Below are 15,320 nucleotides of genomic sequence, written 5' to 3' on the forward strand. Positions count from 1 at the left end.
TACGATTCTGGAGACCAGGGTACAAATGGCCGTTCAGCTGTGAAATTTGCTGAGCAAGTCACACTGTTTCAATGTATTGTTGAAGGCTTTCATGACCGAATCACTGGGTTGCTGTGTGTCTTTCAGGCTGTATGGCCATGTTTATGAGAGAAAGCTTCTGGAACATGACCATACAGCCCAAAAGACTCACAGCAAACCATACTGTTTTAGCCTTAATCTTATGGAGTTGCTGTGGCACAATGGGTTAAACCAGCATTTCTCAACCTGGGGGAAGGGTCACAAGGGGGGTGTTAGAGGGGTCACCAAAGACCATCAGAAAATGTTTGGGTTCACAGTGGTCTCTGGATGTAGGTGAACTATATCTTCTCTAAATCACTGTCAATTCCTCCCAAATCTCTCCAGTGTTTTCTGTTGGTCATGGAGGTTCTGTGTGGGAAGTGTGGCCCAATTCCATCACTGGTGGGGTTCAGAATGCTCTTTGATTGTAGGTGAACTATAAATCTCAGCAACTACAACTCCCAAATGACAAAATCAACCCCCCCCCCCAACAACCACACAAGTATTCAGATTTGGGTGTATTGGGTATTGGTGCCAAATTTGATTCAGTGAATGAAACTACATCCTGTCTATCAGATATTTACATTATGATTCATAACAGTAGCAAAATGACAATTATCATGTAATTTTATGGTTGGAGATCACCATAACATGAGGAACTGTATTAAGGGGTCGCAGCATTAGGAAGGTTGAGAACCACTGGGTTAAACCCTTGTGCCAGCTAAATTGCTGACGTGAAGGTTGGCAGTTCAAATCCGCAAGATGGGGTGAGGTCCTGTCTGCCAGCCCTAACTTCCCATGCGGAGACATGAGAGAAGCCCCCCGCAGGATGATAACACATCCGGGCATCCCCTGGGCAACATCTTTGGAGATTGACAATTCTCTCACACCAGAAGCGACTTGCCTCAATTTGCTTCTGACACAACAAAAAAAGATCCTTAACCTTGTGAAGGTCACACTATCTCAATGGAAGGCTGTGGCCAACTTTTTCTGAACAACTCTTGCCAAGAAGGCCTTGTGATAGGTTTACATTAGGGTGGTCATAGACTGGAAACGTCTTGAAGGCACACAATAACAAATTGAAACCCAATGGCTTTGGGGAAAGAAAACAACTGTGGTTCTAATTGTGAGGTGTTCTGGGTGCAATTCTAAATGAACTGAAAAGACATCTGAAGAAAATTACCAAAAATAGGTAGTTACAAAACGGGACTGTACTACTTGGAACATGTCACATTAGCGCACAGTACTGATTCCTGGTATTGTATTCACCACTAATAGCACTACCTATACACAGTGATGGGATTGTGCTTTCCTGTGAGTCAGGAGGCTAATCTGGTGCAAGCAGTGCTGCTGGTAGGGTCTCCCATGTCAGATAGGCTTTTGCTGAGGAGCCACACTAAAGGTGCCAAAAAGCTAATGGGAAACAGCAGTCATGCAGGGGGAGAATCTCTGAGAAAATGGCTAGGACAATACAGCTAACACTTGTTAACACTGCACACAAGGAGGCATGGTAAATCTCCTTTTCAATGTATTTTTCTATGAAAATTGCATGGTAAGACAGTCTAAAATGAAACAAGGGATAATGCCAGAAGATGAAACTCCCAGGGGAGATGGCACTCAGTTCGCTTCTGGGCTACAGCAGAGGACAGCACTGTGGCTCATGATGACACAACTGGACTAAAGTTAAAAGGACATTCAGCTGCTGATGTGCTCAGAGGTGAAAGGAAAGTCAACAGCCGTGCAACACATATTATAGGGACATGGAAGGTGGGAAGCATGACTCCGGAAACTAAGCATAGTAAAGCAAGAAATGGGATGTATAAACTTTGCAATGCTTTGAGTGAGTGGGCTAAAGTGGACAGGAATGGGAGTCAGATTATTATAGTGTTTTATTCAAGAAATGAAAAAAGTGGAAAGCATTGCAGATGGATAGATTCCATCAAGGAAGCCATGAGTCTACAAAAGCTGAGGATGGCTGTTGATAATAGGGTGACTTGGAGGTCTCCAAGTCACCCTATTATCAACATCCATCCTCAGCTTTGAATAGGAGGTCTCCCTATTCAAAGGGTCCCCACAAACAGAAATCATTGTGATCTTTTGTGTGTGTCAGGAGCGACTTGAGCAAGTCGCTTCTGGTGTGAGAGAACTGGCCATCTACAAGGACATTGCCCAAGGGCCGCCCAGATGTTTTACCATCCTTATGGGCGGCTTCTCTCATGTCCCCGCATGGCGAGCGGGAGCTGACAGAGGGAGCTCATCCGCGCTCTCCCAAGATTCAAACCTCCCACCTATGGGTCATCAGGAGTTCCTAATAGTTGTGATGACAGTTAACAGCAAACTGATTCCTAGATTCTTAGAAAGCATTGGTGTTCCCAAATTCCAGTCAATAAGGCTTGGTAGGTTGTGCAATTTAGAATACCGTATTTCTTCAATTCTAAGATGCCATCGAATGTAATTCAGTGCCATCTCCAACAAAAATACATAAAATATACCTGAGATTCTAAGACACGTCCCATTTTTAGAGATGTTTGTATAGGAAAAAAGTGATTCTCAGAATTGAAGAAATACTATACTAATATTCTGAATTCCACAGCCTAATATCCCAAACCATCAGGAATCAGTACTAAAGTTGTTAATTACCAAAGTTACTTAATCTATCTCTTTTCTCTGCTTCTCTCTCTCTTTTTCTTATATTTTAGGAACTGGCAAATTCTAGGTTTCTTTCTATTAATAATCATCATACTCCTTTCTTTTCCTCCTTCCCTCCTCCTTCCCTTCTGCTAGCATTTTTAAGACAGCAGACTGGGATATTATAAAAGAGCAAAAGGGAGCCTTTCATTTCAAACAAAGTTTTTACAGTTTTTGAGACTATTATGTTGTGACATTTTTCTTTCCCTGCACCCTGCTAATCCCTCCAGAGAGGAGGCTTACATACTACAGAGCTCTATATTGTATGCAAGGTATTTTCATACCAATCCCAAACAGTAAAGAAGCACAGAAATGAGGGCCTATGATCCTTGGTTTTATTTTGAAAATGCACAAACCTTTCAAAATTGGGTGTCTGTTTTCTCCATTGTTTTCCTGTAAGAAGGAGACATACTAACTGGAAGACCTAATAAGGACATTCTGCTTTGCTGTAGCTAAGAGCTGTGATTTCTTTTTTAAGGCTGGTAATCTTCTCCTGCAAATTTTTGCTGCTTTGGAAGGTCTTCATCACTGTTGTCTGATCTAGTCTATCTGAAGACAAGATTAGATTGAGAATCATACATAGTTGGAATTTCATTCACAGGACAAGTTTCCTTGTAAGAAATTTACCCAAGTCATTGCTCAAAATCTTCAATGACATTTTCTCCTAATCTTATTTTGTCTTCTTTCCCCCCTCCCTTTTATTGTATCTTGCAGCTTAGAACCTTTTCAGTATATTGGACTAGACCTTCCATCAATGCTACTGGAGGCTGTAATCTGACACATGGGCAATGCTTGGGAAAATGACATTTTTTTGAATGCAGAACCCCCTTGCCAGTACGCATGTTTGTTGAGGGATTCTGGAAGTTGACCTCAAAAAAAGTAATTTTCCCAAGCTTTCCACATTGGGGGCTTTTCCACAATATGATTCCACATTTACTGTCATGGCAGAATCCTATGGAATACTGGAACGCTCAGCTAGAAAGGTGTACCGCCTCCTTAAACTCCCAACGCCCAAACTCCTTAAGATGCAACCATGACAGTTAAAGAGTGATCATACAAGTGTTCAGTATGAAAGGTTTTCTTAGGAACATTAGGTTTTTGGAAACCTACTTTATTAGCATGTTTGGTTAGTGGGGACAAAAAAGGAACAGAATCCATTTGCTAAGGGCAACTGTTCCTGTTGAACTAATGTGACATGGAAATGTTTTCTGAAATAATTTTAATTTATTTATTTATTTATTTATTTATTATTTACAGCATTTATATTCCGCCCTTCTCACCCCGAAGGGGACTCAGGGCGGATTACAATGAACACATATATGGCAAACATTCAATGCCTTTTAACATAGAACAAAGACAGACAAACATAGGCTCCGAGCGGGCCTCGAACTCATGACCTCCTGGTCAGAGTGATTCATTGCAGTGATTCATTGCAGCTGCTCTCCAGCCTGCGCCACAGCCCGAGCCCGAGTTTAAAATTTGTTTTAAACCTCTTAAAATTTTAATATAGGGTCAAATTTATGTATTCATGCACTTCCAAGGTGTACTTATGTATCTCACGCTGAGAAATTTTGGCTTCTCTTTGTGCATGCTTTCCCAAGGGCTTGAAGGTGGAAGCTTAAAAACCAGTTGTTATATTTCCCCAGTGTTGTGGGAGCCAGCAATCTGTGCAGCAGTAAATTTTGCAGTGCCAGCTCTCTTCTTGACAGTTCCTGTATCTGGCAACTGTACTGATCCATGTCAACTAATTTGTCCTAGCTGTTTTCATCTCCATGGGAAGTCTTTAGTAAAGCTAATGGTCTACCCTTCTGAATCCACTCATTATAAAGTTAATTGCTCATGCAAGATCCAGCCTTCCAAAATACTTTGAACACAGAGGGATAACTTACAACAATAAACTATGGCTGGGAAATTCTATTTCCCAGCTCTTTGGATCCTCTGAGAATTTCAGCTAAGCTCAGAAGGAATGGGAAAACCAAAGGGGACAGAAGGATGAATGTTTCTTCCTAAATCAAAACGTTAAGGTGGTGTGGTGTAGAAGTTTGAGTATTAGACTCGGCTCTGAGAAGCCAGGGTTCAGATCTCTGCTCAGCGATGAAAACTCACTGGCTAACTTCAAGTGAATCACGTTTTTCAGCCACTAAAGAAGGCAGTGACAAATCCTCTCTGCATAAAACTTGCCAAGAAAACCCTAATTCTACACTGTAGAATTAATGCAGTTTATCACCAATTAAATCACCATGGCTTAATACTATGAAACTGTGGAAATTGTAGTTTGGTGAGGCATCAGCACTCTTTGACAGAGAAAGAAAGACCTTGTAAAATGACAACTCCTGTGATTCCATAGCTTTGAGCTATGGCAGTTAAAGTGGTGTGAAACTGCACTAATTCTACCGTGTAGATGGACTCCTTGTGATAGCTGTCACCATAAGGTGGAAACAACAACAACAACAACAACAACAACAACACAAACAAGATTCCCCTGTGATCCAAGTCCCGGCTCCACTATAAAGCTATGAGTCAGAGAAATGTTACTCCGTTCAGTAGGATAATATGAAGGAGCTCTGTAACACATGGGAGGAAACCATGTTCTCATTCTTCTTCAGGAAAGAATACTTTTTCTTTGTAGAATAGGGATGGAAATCATGCAATCCTCCAGTGGTGGTGTACCACAATTCCCAACATTTATTACCCTGGTTAGGACTGATAGAAGTCACAGTCCAACAACTTCTTGTTATTGTTGTAGGCCTTCAAGTCATTTTGAATCAGAATGACTGTAAGGCAAACATATCATCACTTCTTGGCAAGATTTGCTGTGGTGGATTGCCTTTACCTTCATCTGTGGTTGAGAGGGTGTGAGCTGAGAACATTATAAATTATAACTGTGACTAGCAGCTAGCAGCTCTCATATTTGTTAGGCAGGATGGATCTCTCCTGGGGTTTAGTCTCTTTTTTTTCTTCTCCCTCTCTTATCCAAAACTAGTATTTGATTATGCACAGGCAATTTGCAAATCATGCTATTTCTTCTGTTTTACAAAAATGACTTTAAGTTGCTTCTTTTTCTGCTAGACCTCATGTCAGTATGGTACTGGTGGTTGCTCAACCCCTGCCTTGCCAATTTAATTACTCTGCAATTGCTGTTTGATGTTTGTTTGTTTGGACTGATATCACACCTTTCTCCCAGAATAGAATACTATCTTTCACATTTCCCAGCATTACTCAGATGATTCACCTCTCTATTGACATGGAATCCACTAGTCACAGCTGGGATGAAGAAGTTGCCCCCTTGCATCATTTTATACAATAATGTATATCTATAACCTCAGGATTCGTTCAAACATTTCCATGCCAATTCCTCTTTTTTGTTTCTGTGTGGCCCTCTTTTGGCTCTTGTCCTATGGGCAGTCATCACTCAGTTTTGCAATTAGAAGTACTGCAGTACATCAGAAGACTTGGCACGAATGCTCCACAACCTTGTCCCACCTTTGGCCCATGTGTTCTTTCTCTGCTTTGAACTTGAACATGAGCAATTCCTACACTGCCAATCAAATGCACCATGCAGCTGCTCCATCCGCTCTTCTTAACAGATTGAGGGGAGGGATCACAGAAACAGCAGTTACAAGCAAAGGGCTGTGTTGTCTGGATGCGTTGTAAAATTATGTAATTTAGACAGGATGATGGGACAACCAAAGCCCTATCCCAAAGTACCCATGGTCTAGAGAAGCCTTCAAATAGATGACATTTTCAAATGCCATCTTCTAGTAGTGGCTCCCATATCAACAAGACAATGCATCCATTCTGGGTTTGAATCTGATCTCTATCTCTCAAATGGGTTGTATGAGAGCTAGTGCAGTGCAATGGTTTGATACTGAATTACAGTCTGACCGAAAGGTTGGCAGTTTGATTCCGGGCAGTGGGATGAGCTCCTGCTGTTAGGCCCAGCTTCTGCCAACCTAGCAGTTTGAAAACATACAAATGTGAGTAGATCAATAGGTACTGCTCTGGTGGGAAGGTAGCGGCGCTCCATGCAGTCATACTGGTCACATAACCTTGGAGGTGTCTAAGGACTCTTTGGCTTAGAAATAGAGATGTGCATCAACTCCCAGAGTTGGAAACGACTGGACTTAATGTCAGGGGAAACCTTTACCTTTATCTAGTCACAATTGAATACAACTCAGGATAGCCACTGAATATTGAGTGTCAGCGGGTGTGATCAAAAAACTGGAATGGAAGAGAGAACATAATGGAATATTGCAGAGAAGGGCAGGCTGGCACCTTGAGTAGAGCAATTCTTCCTAAGTAGCAGAGGTTCGTGAGGATATCTGTAGCTTAGTGGTTCTCAACCTGTGGGTTCCCAAGTGTTTGGCCTTCAACTCCCAGAAATCCCAGCCAGTTTACCAGCTGTTAGGATTTCTGGGAGTTGAAGGTCAAAGCATCTGGGGACACACAGGTTGAGAACCACTGCTGTAGCTGATCCTGTATGTTCCCCTTAATTTTAAGATAAAGGTACACCTACATTGTGTTGTCGAAGGCTTTCATGGCCGGGATCACAGGGTTGTTGTATGTTTTCCGGGCTGTATGGCCGTTCTAGAAGTATACTTCTAGAACATGGCCAGACAGCCCGGAAAACATACAACCCTGTACTCCTACATGTTTCAGTGTTCTCCCAGAAATGCAAGAGCTTCCCCCAGACTTCTTGGTTGTCTCCTTTTGCTTCTAAGTCATTGAGGTTTACATCCCTGTCTTTGCTGAGGGCACTGTAATACACTAGACATTTGCTCTTAAAATAAATGCTTGGTCATTATAATGTCTAAAAGTAATCCATCATTATTACTTATTACCATGCTTAACAAGTCATTTGTTGCATTAGTCATGGTGCTTGTTACTTTTCATTACTGAAAACAAAACCCTTAGCATTGATAAGAAAATGACATAAACATGGGAGAAACCTTTTGAAAGATCTCTTAAAAAGACAAAGAGTACCCTTTTAAAGAAGCTATTAAAAGCAAGTAGCAAAGTAAGCAGAAAGTAAGCCTTAATCATTTCATTCCCACTTATGGTGCTTTTGGAATGTGACTTTAATCACACCTGTATTACCTTAAAAGTAATTTGGTGCAGCAAATGACATTACTTGCAACATGTCATTTCCAAGCTTGAAATATATTTTACTTCAGAACCAAAATAAATCTATAGGCAGCCGGTCTAAAAAGGCCGGTCTTAAATCTTGACCTAATTGAGGACTTATATTTCTGTGTATTTTCTCATTGTGAACCCTGACTTTAGGGTGAATGAAGAATCTCTGTGCAGCTTCCAATGTATAGCTGTCTGATGCTGAAATTTCAGGTTTTCACTGCTCAGACTTAACAATTGCTGCTATGCAGTGTTTTCTTTTACTTCACCATCAATTTTTGATGTCTATAAAGAATCCTCAAGTTGTAAGACACTACAAGGGCCGTCTAATGTAATCTCTGCAGGTGGAGGAAAATGTTGTTCGTAGACCCTTGAGGGGTGGCCACCTAACCTCTGATCAAACATTTCAGTGAAGGAGAGTCTGCTATCTTCCAAAATAGTATTTCATCTCTTCACACTGCAGAAACAATAATCATGAGAAGATACAAGAGAAGCTCTTCTTTTTCTGCTGCCCATACTAAATTTCTGAGTGAACATGGTGGCAACTTGCTTTTCAAGTACAGCAAGAGGAGGCAACTGTGGTTTATCAGATGTTGTTTGGCTGATGGAATTTTAGTGTCCATCAATTGAACTATAGTATCCAAATTAAGGGAAGGAATCGTGCTATTCTTTTTTGCTTGAGTGAGACCTCATCTGGAGGGATCAACCAAGGTGGTGAACAGTCAAGAAACCAAGACCTATGAGAAAGAGTTGAGAAAGCTGGATATGTTTAGCCTTGAAAGTCTGGAAGGTGATAAAATGCCATATGACCCCTGTATCCATAGACAATACATTTCCACAGATACACAAAATCACAGGTAATAGCAAGTCTTAATGAATGAACGGCTTCTAGCAGAAGAAGACCATCAAGTCATATGGAATGTACTCGATGGTCAACTTGTGGCAAAAGCATATCATAAAATTGCTCGGAGCACCTAGAAAATACCTAGAATAGACATATTTTGACAGACAGGGATAAATGAAACCATAGATACCAGTCCCACAGATATAGACATCATGCTGTACCTATTTTAAAATACCTAAAGAGATGTAACATGGAAGACAAAGCATGCTTGTTTTCTGCTGGCTCAATCTGAACCAATGCATTCAATTTATAAGAAATAGGAGCCCTAGATGGCGCAGTGAACTTGAAGGCTGGGTTGCTGACCTGAAAGCTGCCAGGTTCGAATCCCACCCAGGGAGAGTGCGGATGAGCTCCCTCTTTCAGCTCCAGCTCCATGCGGGGACATGAGAGAAGCCTCCCACAAGGATGGTAAAAACATCAAAACATCCGGGCGTTCCCTGGGTAATGTCCTTGCAGACGGCCAATTCTCTCACTCCAGAAGTGACTCAAGTTGCTCCTGACACAAAAGTGTTTTTTTTTTAAAATAAGAAATGAGATCTGACTAAATATTAGGGGGGGGGGGGATTCCTTACTGTATGAACTGTTCATCAATGAAATAAATTACCATGGAAGATGATAGAGTCCCTTCTATATGAGATTTTAAAACAATAGCTAGATGGTCACCACTCAAGGGTGATTTAATAGTGAATCTTCACATTCCTTCCAACTCTATGATACTGGGTGATAGCATATATGCAATACAGTAGAGTCTCACTTATCCAATCTTCACTCATCCAATGTTCTGTATTATCCAACACTGTCTGCCTCCTTTCCAGATTTCTTTTGGCAGCAATTCTATCTTTATTGCAATGTTTTGGTGCTAAATTTGTAAATACAGTAATTACTAAATAATGTTTTCCGTGTATTGAACTGCTTTTTCTGTTGTAAAACATGATGTTTTGGTGCTTAATTTGTAAAATCATAACATAATTTGATGTTTAATAAGTTTTTCCTTAATCCCTCCTTTTTATCCACCATTTTTGCTTATCCAACATTCTGCTGGCCCGTTTATGTTGGAGAAGCAGGACTCTACTGTATATACAATTGGTCCGCCCAAACTTTCAGCTTTCAGCTTCTTCTTATTCACATTGCCCATGAGGACCTACACATCATGTAGATAGGGAATTAAGAGTAGGGTGGGGGAGGTAATGAAAGAAAACAGTGAACGTTAGACTAACATTTAAGCTCTGACGTACAATACACTCAAACTGTTTTTGTTGGCTCCCAATGCTGGTCTCTCATCTTTTTAGATACACAAATACTCGCATTGTTAAGCCAATAAAAAAAAATTAACAGCACAGAAAGAGAAGAGAAATAGAACACAGCTGTCTTCTTGTAGGGAACTCTAGGTCAACAACCATGGATTTAGAGTGTCACACGGTCCGCTGTGAGACTGAGTGGAGAAAGAGGAAGGGAAACAGAGAGGAAGGGCTGCAGGGTTTAGAGATCATCATTTTCAAGCATCACAACAAAGGGATAATGGACGCAGATGGCTTCTGGGGAAAAACAGAGTCAATGCAAAAAGCCTAGAAATTAGCTGGAAGGCATGAAAAATGTATTAACCAGAGTCACTAATGAGGCCTTTCTCTGCACTGCATGTGATCTTGTCTCTGGCAGGTAGCTCTATTTTGGTCTCCATTATGATGTGTCTTGTTATAGTCCAGGCACTTCCAGCTGCTGATGGATCAACTGGGACAATGTAAACATATTTGTGTGTTGAGGCTCCATCTGGCTCGTAAAATGGACTCGGCAATGAAGTGCGGGACTCAAGTAATTTTCAATATAATATCTTGTGATCTCATTAGAAACCACTCTGCCATCCTCAGTGAGGCTTCTAAGTAGTAGGAGGAGAGAATAAATGTTTTAAAAATGAAGCAGAAGAGGCATCTTTACAATCCAGAGAAAAGGGATGAGAATGCTTCAAAGTCATCTCTTTGATCCTTGGTAAAATTAATGTCTCACTGGTTCAGTTTTCAATAATCCCATTCGCACCATAAATGTTTGACTGCAGCCCCCATTATCTGTAGCTAAGGAAACATTTTATGTGTGTTTGTTTTCTGAGAATGGTTGTTTCCTCCACTAGCTTGTGTGCAGTATGATTACAACTTTCTGTCCTCAGAGTGTGCAAACCAGCTTCACAACACACTTGAAGGCTAACTGGTTAGCTTTGTAGCCATTGTAATAATTGTGAATCTATGTTGATGCTTGAGATGGGAAGAGAAAGGGAATTCAATTGCAAAGTCTGGTATAGTTTTGTCATTGGATTTGGGCTGGAAAAACTAGACTTAAAGCAGCTGGTTGTAGTGAGATAAGGTAAGGAAGAGAGTGGGATTAGCTCCTCTTGTTTTATACCCTCATTTTGATGTAAAACTACCTCTTCTCTATGCTTGATTGACAAATGTATTTAAAAAATCACATCCAGTTTGACCCTCAGAAATAATCCTCACTGAATACAGCAGGAATTAATGCTCAGATAAATGTGTAGAGGATTGTACAGTTATATTCATTAATTCACGCAACAATACCACAAGGGACATAATTCCAATTGGTATTTTACAAATGAAGCATTGCTTTCAAACCAGCTGGGTTTAGGAACAGCATAAAAATCTTTATAAAAATGCAGGGATGGCTCAGTCTATCCAAGAGGTTTTGCTACCTGCAGTGCAAATGGTGCTCCCTCTTGCCCAAGTCAAAGTATATAGCATCCCAAAACAGCCAAATTACAGAAATATATATGAGCAGCTACTGAGTATTGGCATGCTAAAGATTGCTATCTGTGAAAGGAAGAAGGAGGACTTTGGCAGAAAAGAAATGTAATACTGACAAAAGGGGTAAGTGTGGTTCTCCAGTTATCACTGTGCTGTAATTCCCAGCTTGCCTCACTTTTGACTGTCTTGCCTGGGGCTGATGTCTTGGGAGAGATGTGCTTTGTTCACACATTTTATAGATAGAGGGGTGAGCTGTGTTAACAACACAAGCATCTCTGTAGAGGGTCTCCAGTAAAACAGGTCCACTTTCTTTTTTTCTTTGTGCCGTCTGAACTGAAGGTTGGGTTGCTAACCTGAAGGTTGCCAGTTCGAATCCGTGAGATGAGATGAGCTCCCATCTGTCAGCTCTAGCTTGTGGGACATGAGAGAAGCCTCCTAGCAGGATGGTAATGCATTTGGGCGTCCCTTGGGCAACATCTCTGTAGATAGCCAATTCTCTCACACTAGAAACAACTTGCAGTATATTCTCAAGTCGCTTCTGACATGATAAAAAATAGAGGGAAGAAGGCATATGAGATTAGAAGTAAACACCTATTTGTTGCTATGTGCCTTAAAGCTGTTTCCAAATTATGACCCTGTTTAGTTGTTTATTCATTCAGTCATTTCCAGCTCTTTGTGACCTCATGGACCAGCCCATGGCAGAGCTCCCTGTCAGCCGTTGCCACCCCCAGCTCCTTCAAGGTCAAGCCAATCACTTCAAGGATAACATCCATCCTTGGTCAGCCCCTCTTCCTTTTTCCTTCCATTCTCCCCAGCATCATTATCTTCTCCAAGCTTTCCTATCTTCAATTATAACCCTAGAATGAACCTATCAAGGCTTTTTTTTAAGATTAAAAGTGCATGACTTGCTCAAGGGCACCCAGTGGGTTTTCACTGTCCAGCAGGGATTTGAACCCTGATATCCAGAGTCATGGTCAACACTCAAACCACTATGCCATACTGGTTCTTTATCCAACTATTAACCCCTACCCCATCACCACCACTGGTTGTTAACTAGTCTTCACATCATTGTATGTTTCTCCATTTTCAACAGGTATGTCCAGACTGGGAGCCCATACATTGCCCCATGCAGATATTCCAGATGGAATCAAAAACAGCTCCCACTATCATATTTATTCTGTGACAGAATCTTAAGTTGAGCCTCCCATTTTCCCATCAGGCTTATTGTGGTAGAAGCTGAAGATTAAGATTTAGCTGAAATGGCCTTATCAATCCTAGCAATAATGCCCAATATCTTCCTTTAGTTAGGAAGTACAAATTCCCTGAAAATACTTGAAAGCAATATCAAATTTTGGTGTAAAGCTTAGATTACTCAGTTGGTACTTGGGAGGTCCATGTTGTAATCACCCCTGGAGCATGAAACGTACTTGGTGATTTTGTATTAATTGTCCACTTTACACCCTAATTCACTTCAACAGGGATGTTTGGAAAATGAAATGGAGCAGAATGAGAAGTGTTCTTGGATTTGTTCTGTGTTTGATTGATTCATATCCCTCCTTTCTCCCAGAGTTTAAAACAAGGCAGCTTCCAAAATGTTTTTAAAAGATTCCAGTAAAAAAACCCACAAATCCTGCCCATTAAAATAGTGATTTAATTGTACTATTAAAACACTGAATATAGCAATTTGAAAGCATAACATTAAATTAGTCCAACACATTTATCTGAAAGATTCTGCCCATAATAGGTAGTCATTTGATGAAGGGTTGCAGCATGAAGAGGTCTTGGCCTGCTAGCAGAAAGTCACAGGGAGGGAGTTGCTTTCTCTGAAGGTTTTTAAACAACGACTGCATGGCCATCGGTAAGGAGTGCTTTGATTGTATGTTCCTGCATGGCAGGGGTTTGGACTGTATGGCCCCGATCTCTTCCAGCTTATGATAATATGAACTTCCTTTGAAAGAGAATCCCATAATGTTGTCTGACACAGTACTGAAAGCACTATTCCATGCAGGCTATAAAATTAGTACTCCAATTAAGGAGTAAGAACTGATGGAAAAACCTTAACCGAGTTCTGATCAGGTATGCATGAAATTGTACTGTTTAAGTTAGAGATACATGGTGATGGTAGAGTGCAGATAGATGTACTTGTAGAACCTGGAGTGCTGGTAACTAGAATGAGACAATGCCTTTGATCCTTGTTTAAGCACTCCTTTGGGCTCACTTACAAGGACATTGTTTGCTATAGCCTCCCCTGCCATCTTCTCTCTTTCATATCATGATGAATTAGTAACTGGAATAAGCAGTGGACAGGTCAAAGCAAGCTATATATCTGCCAGTCACAGAACAATGAATACTTTACTCAGTATCTCTCAAGAGAGTTGTGCCTTGGTATCCAGGTGAACGAGTCTTAGCTTTAGCCAGTTGTGTCATCTTCTATGCCATTTCCCGTCTCTCTCTCTCTCTCTCTCTCTCTCTCTGTCTCTCATATATATATATATATATATATATATATATATATATATATATATACACACACACACACACACACACACACACACACACACACACACACAGAGTTTAGAATTAAGAAAAAGAAATGTCTTGTGATATTATACTACATAAAATAGATATTCAAATCTAAACTTATAAGAAATAGAACTATCAAAACTTCTTTTTCTGGACTTCAACTCTCAGAACCAATTGTCCAGTACAGTAGAGTCTCACTTATCCTGCAGAAGCTTGGATAAGCGAATATCTTGGATAATAAGGAGGGATTCAGAAAAAAGCCTATTAAACATAAAATTACATTATGATTTTACAAATTAAGCACCAAAACATTATGTTTTACAACAAATTTGACAGAAAAAGCAGTTCAATACGCAGTAATGTTATGTTGTAATTACTGTATTTATGAATTTAGCCCCAAAATATCACGATATATTGAAAACATTGACTACAAAAATGGCTTGGATAATCCAGAAACTTGGATAAGCGAGGCTTGGATAAGTGAGACTCTACTGTACTTTCTGTCTTTGAAGGTCTTTAAACAGAGGTTCTATGAAACATCCCTGCAGTCAGTATTTACCTGTAATCCCAAAAAGTAACTTTTCTTAACTTTGAGAAGAAGTAATTTGAGGGGAAAAAGGAAAGTGAACACTATTCCTATTTTTATTGAAACTCACAGTACAAAGTTACTTAATGCTGAGTGAAAATCTTACAGTAAATGACAAAGTTAAGGCATTACTCCACTCATATTGAGCCTGTTCACAGGAGATGATTCAATCCACGTGCCACAATGCCTTACCGTTATTATTTACCATTGTACTGCATTCTCTCCTATAAAAGGATTTATCGCTGAACATTTCTTGGAAAAGAACCTGGCAGTTATATTAGTTGACAGCTGGTGCAGTGTGGGAAATGAGATGCCACTGAAAGGATGAAGTCCCTCTTGCTTGTAATTACATCTAAACCCAGACCTTTGGTGTTTTTTCTGGTTTGTCTCCCTAACTAGGCCTGTAGGAATAGACATAAGGGATGTTGTCCTTTTCACAGCCTTCTTTCATAACATTTTCTGCCCCCCAGTTTGCCTCAGATTTCAGGGCAATTTAAAGGGAACATCAAGATGCTTGCAGTCTCAGTTCTTTCTCATCTTCTGCTTCCAAGAAAAACTTGAAAGTCAACTGTACTTGGCAATCAAGTGCACAATTTTCCATCAAAGTACCATTGTACCATGATGTAAGAACAATTGGTCTGCAGCTTCCAAATGGATTCAAATGTGGAAGGAAAGGGGGGCAGGA

This window comes from Anolis carolinensis, chromosome 5 (genome assembly GCF_035594765.1).
Source record: "Anolis carolinensis isolate JA03-04 chromosome 5, rAnoCar3.1.pri, whole genome shotgun sequence".
NCBI classification, from domain to species: domain Eukaryota; kingdom Metazoa; phylum Chordata; class Lepidosauria; order Squamata; family Dactyloidae; genus Anolis; species Anolis carolinensis.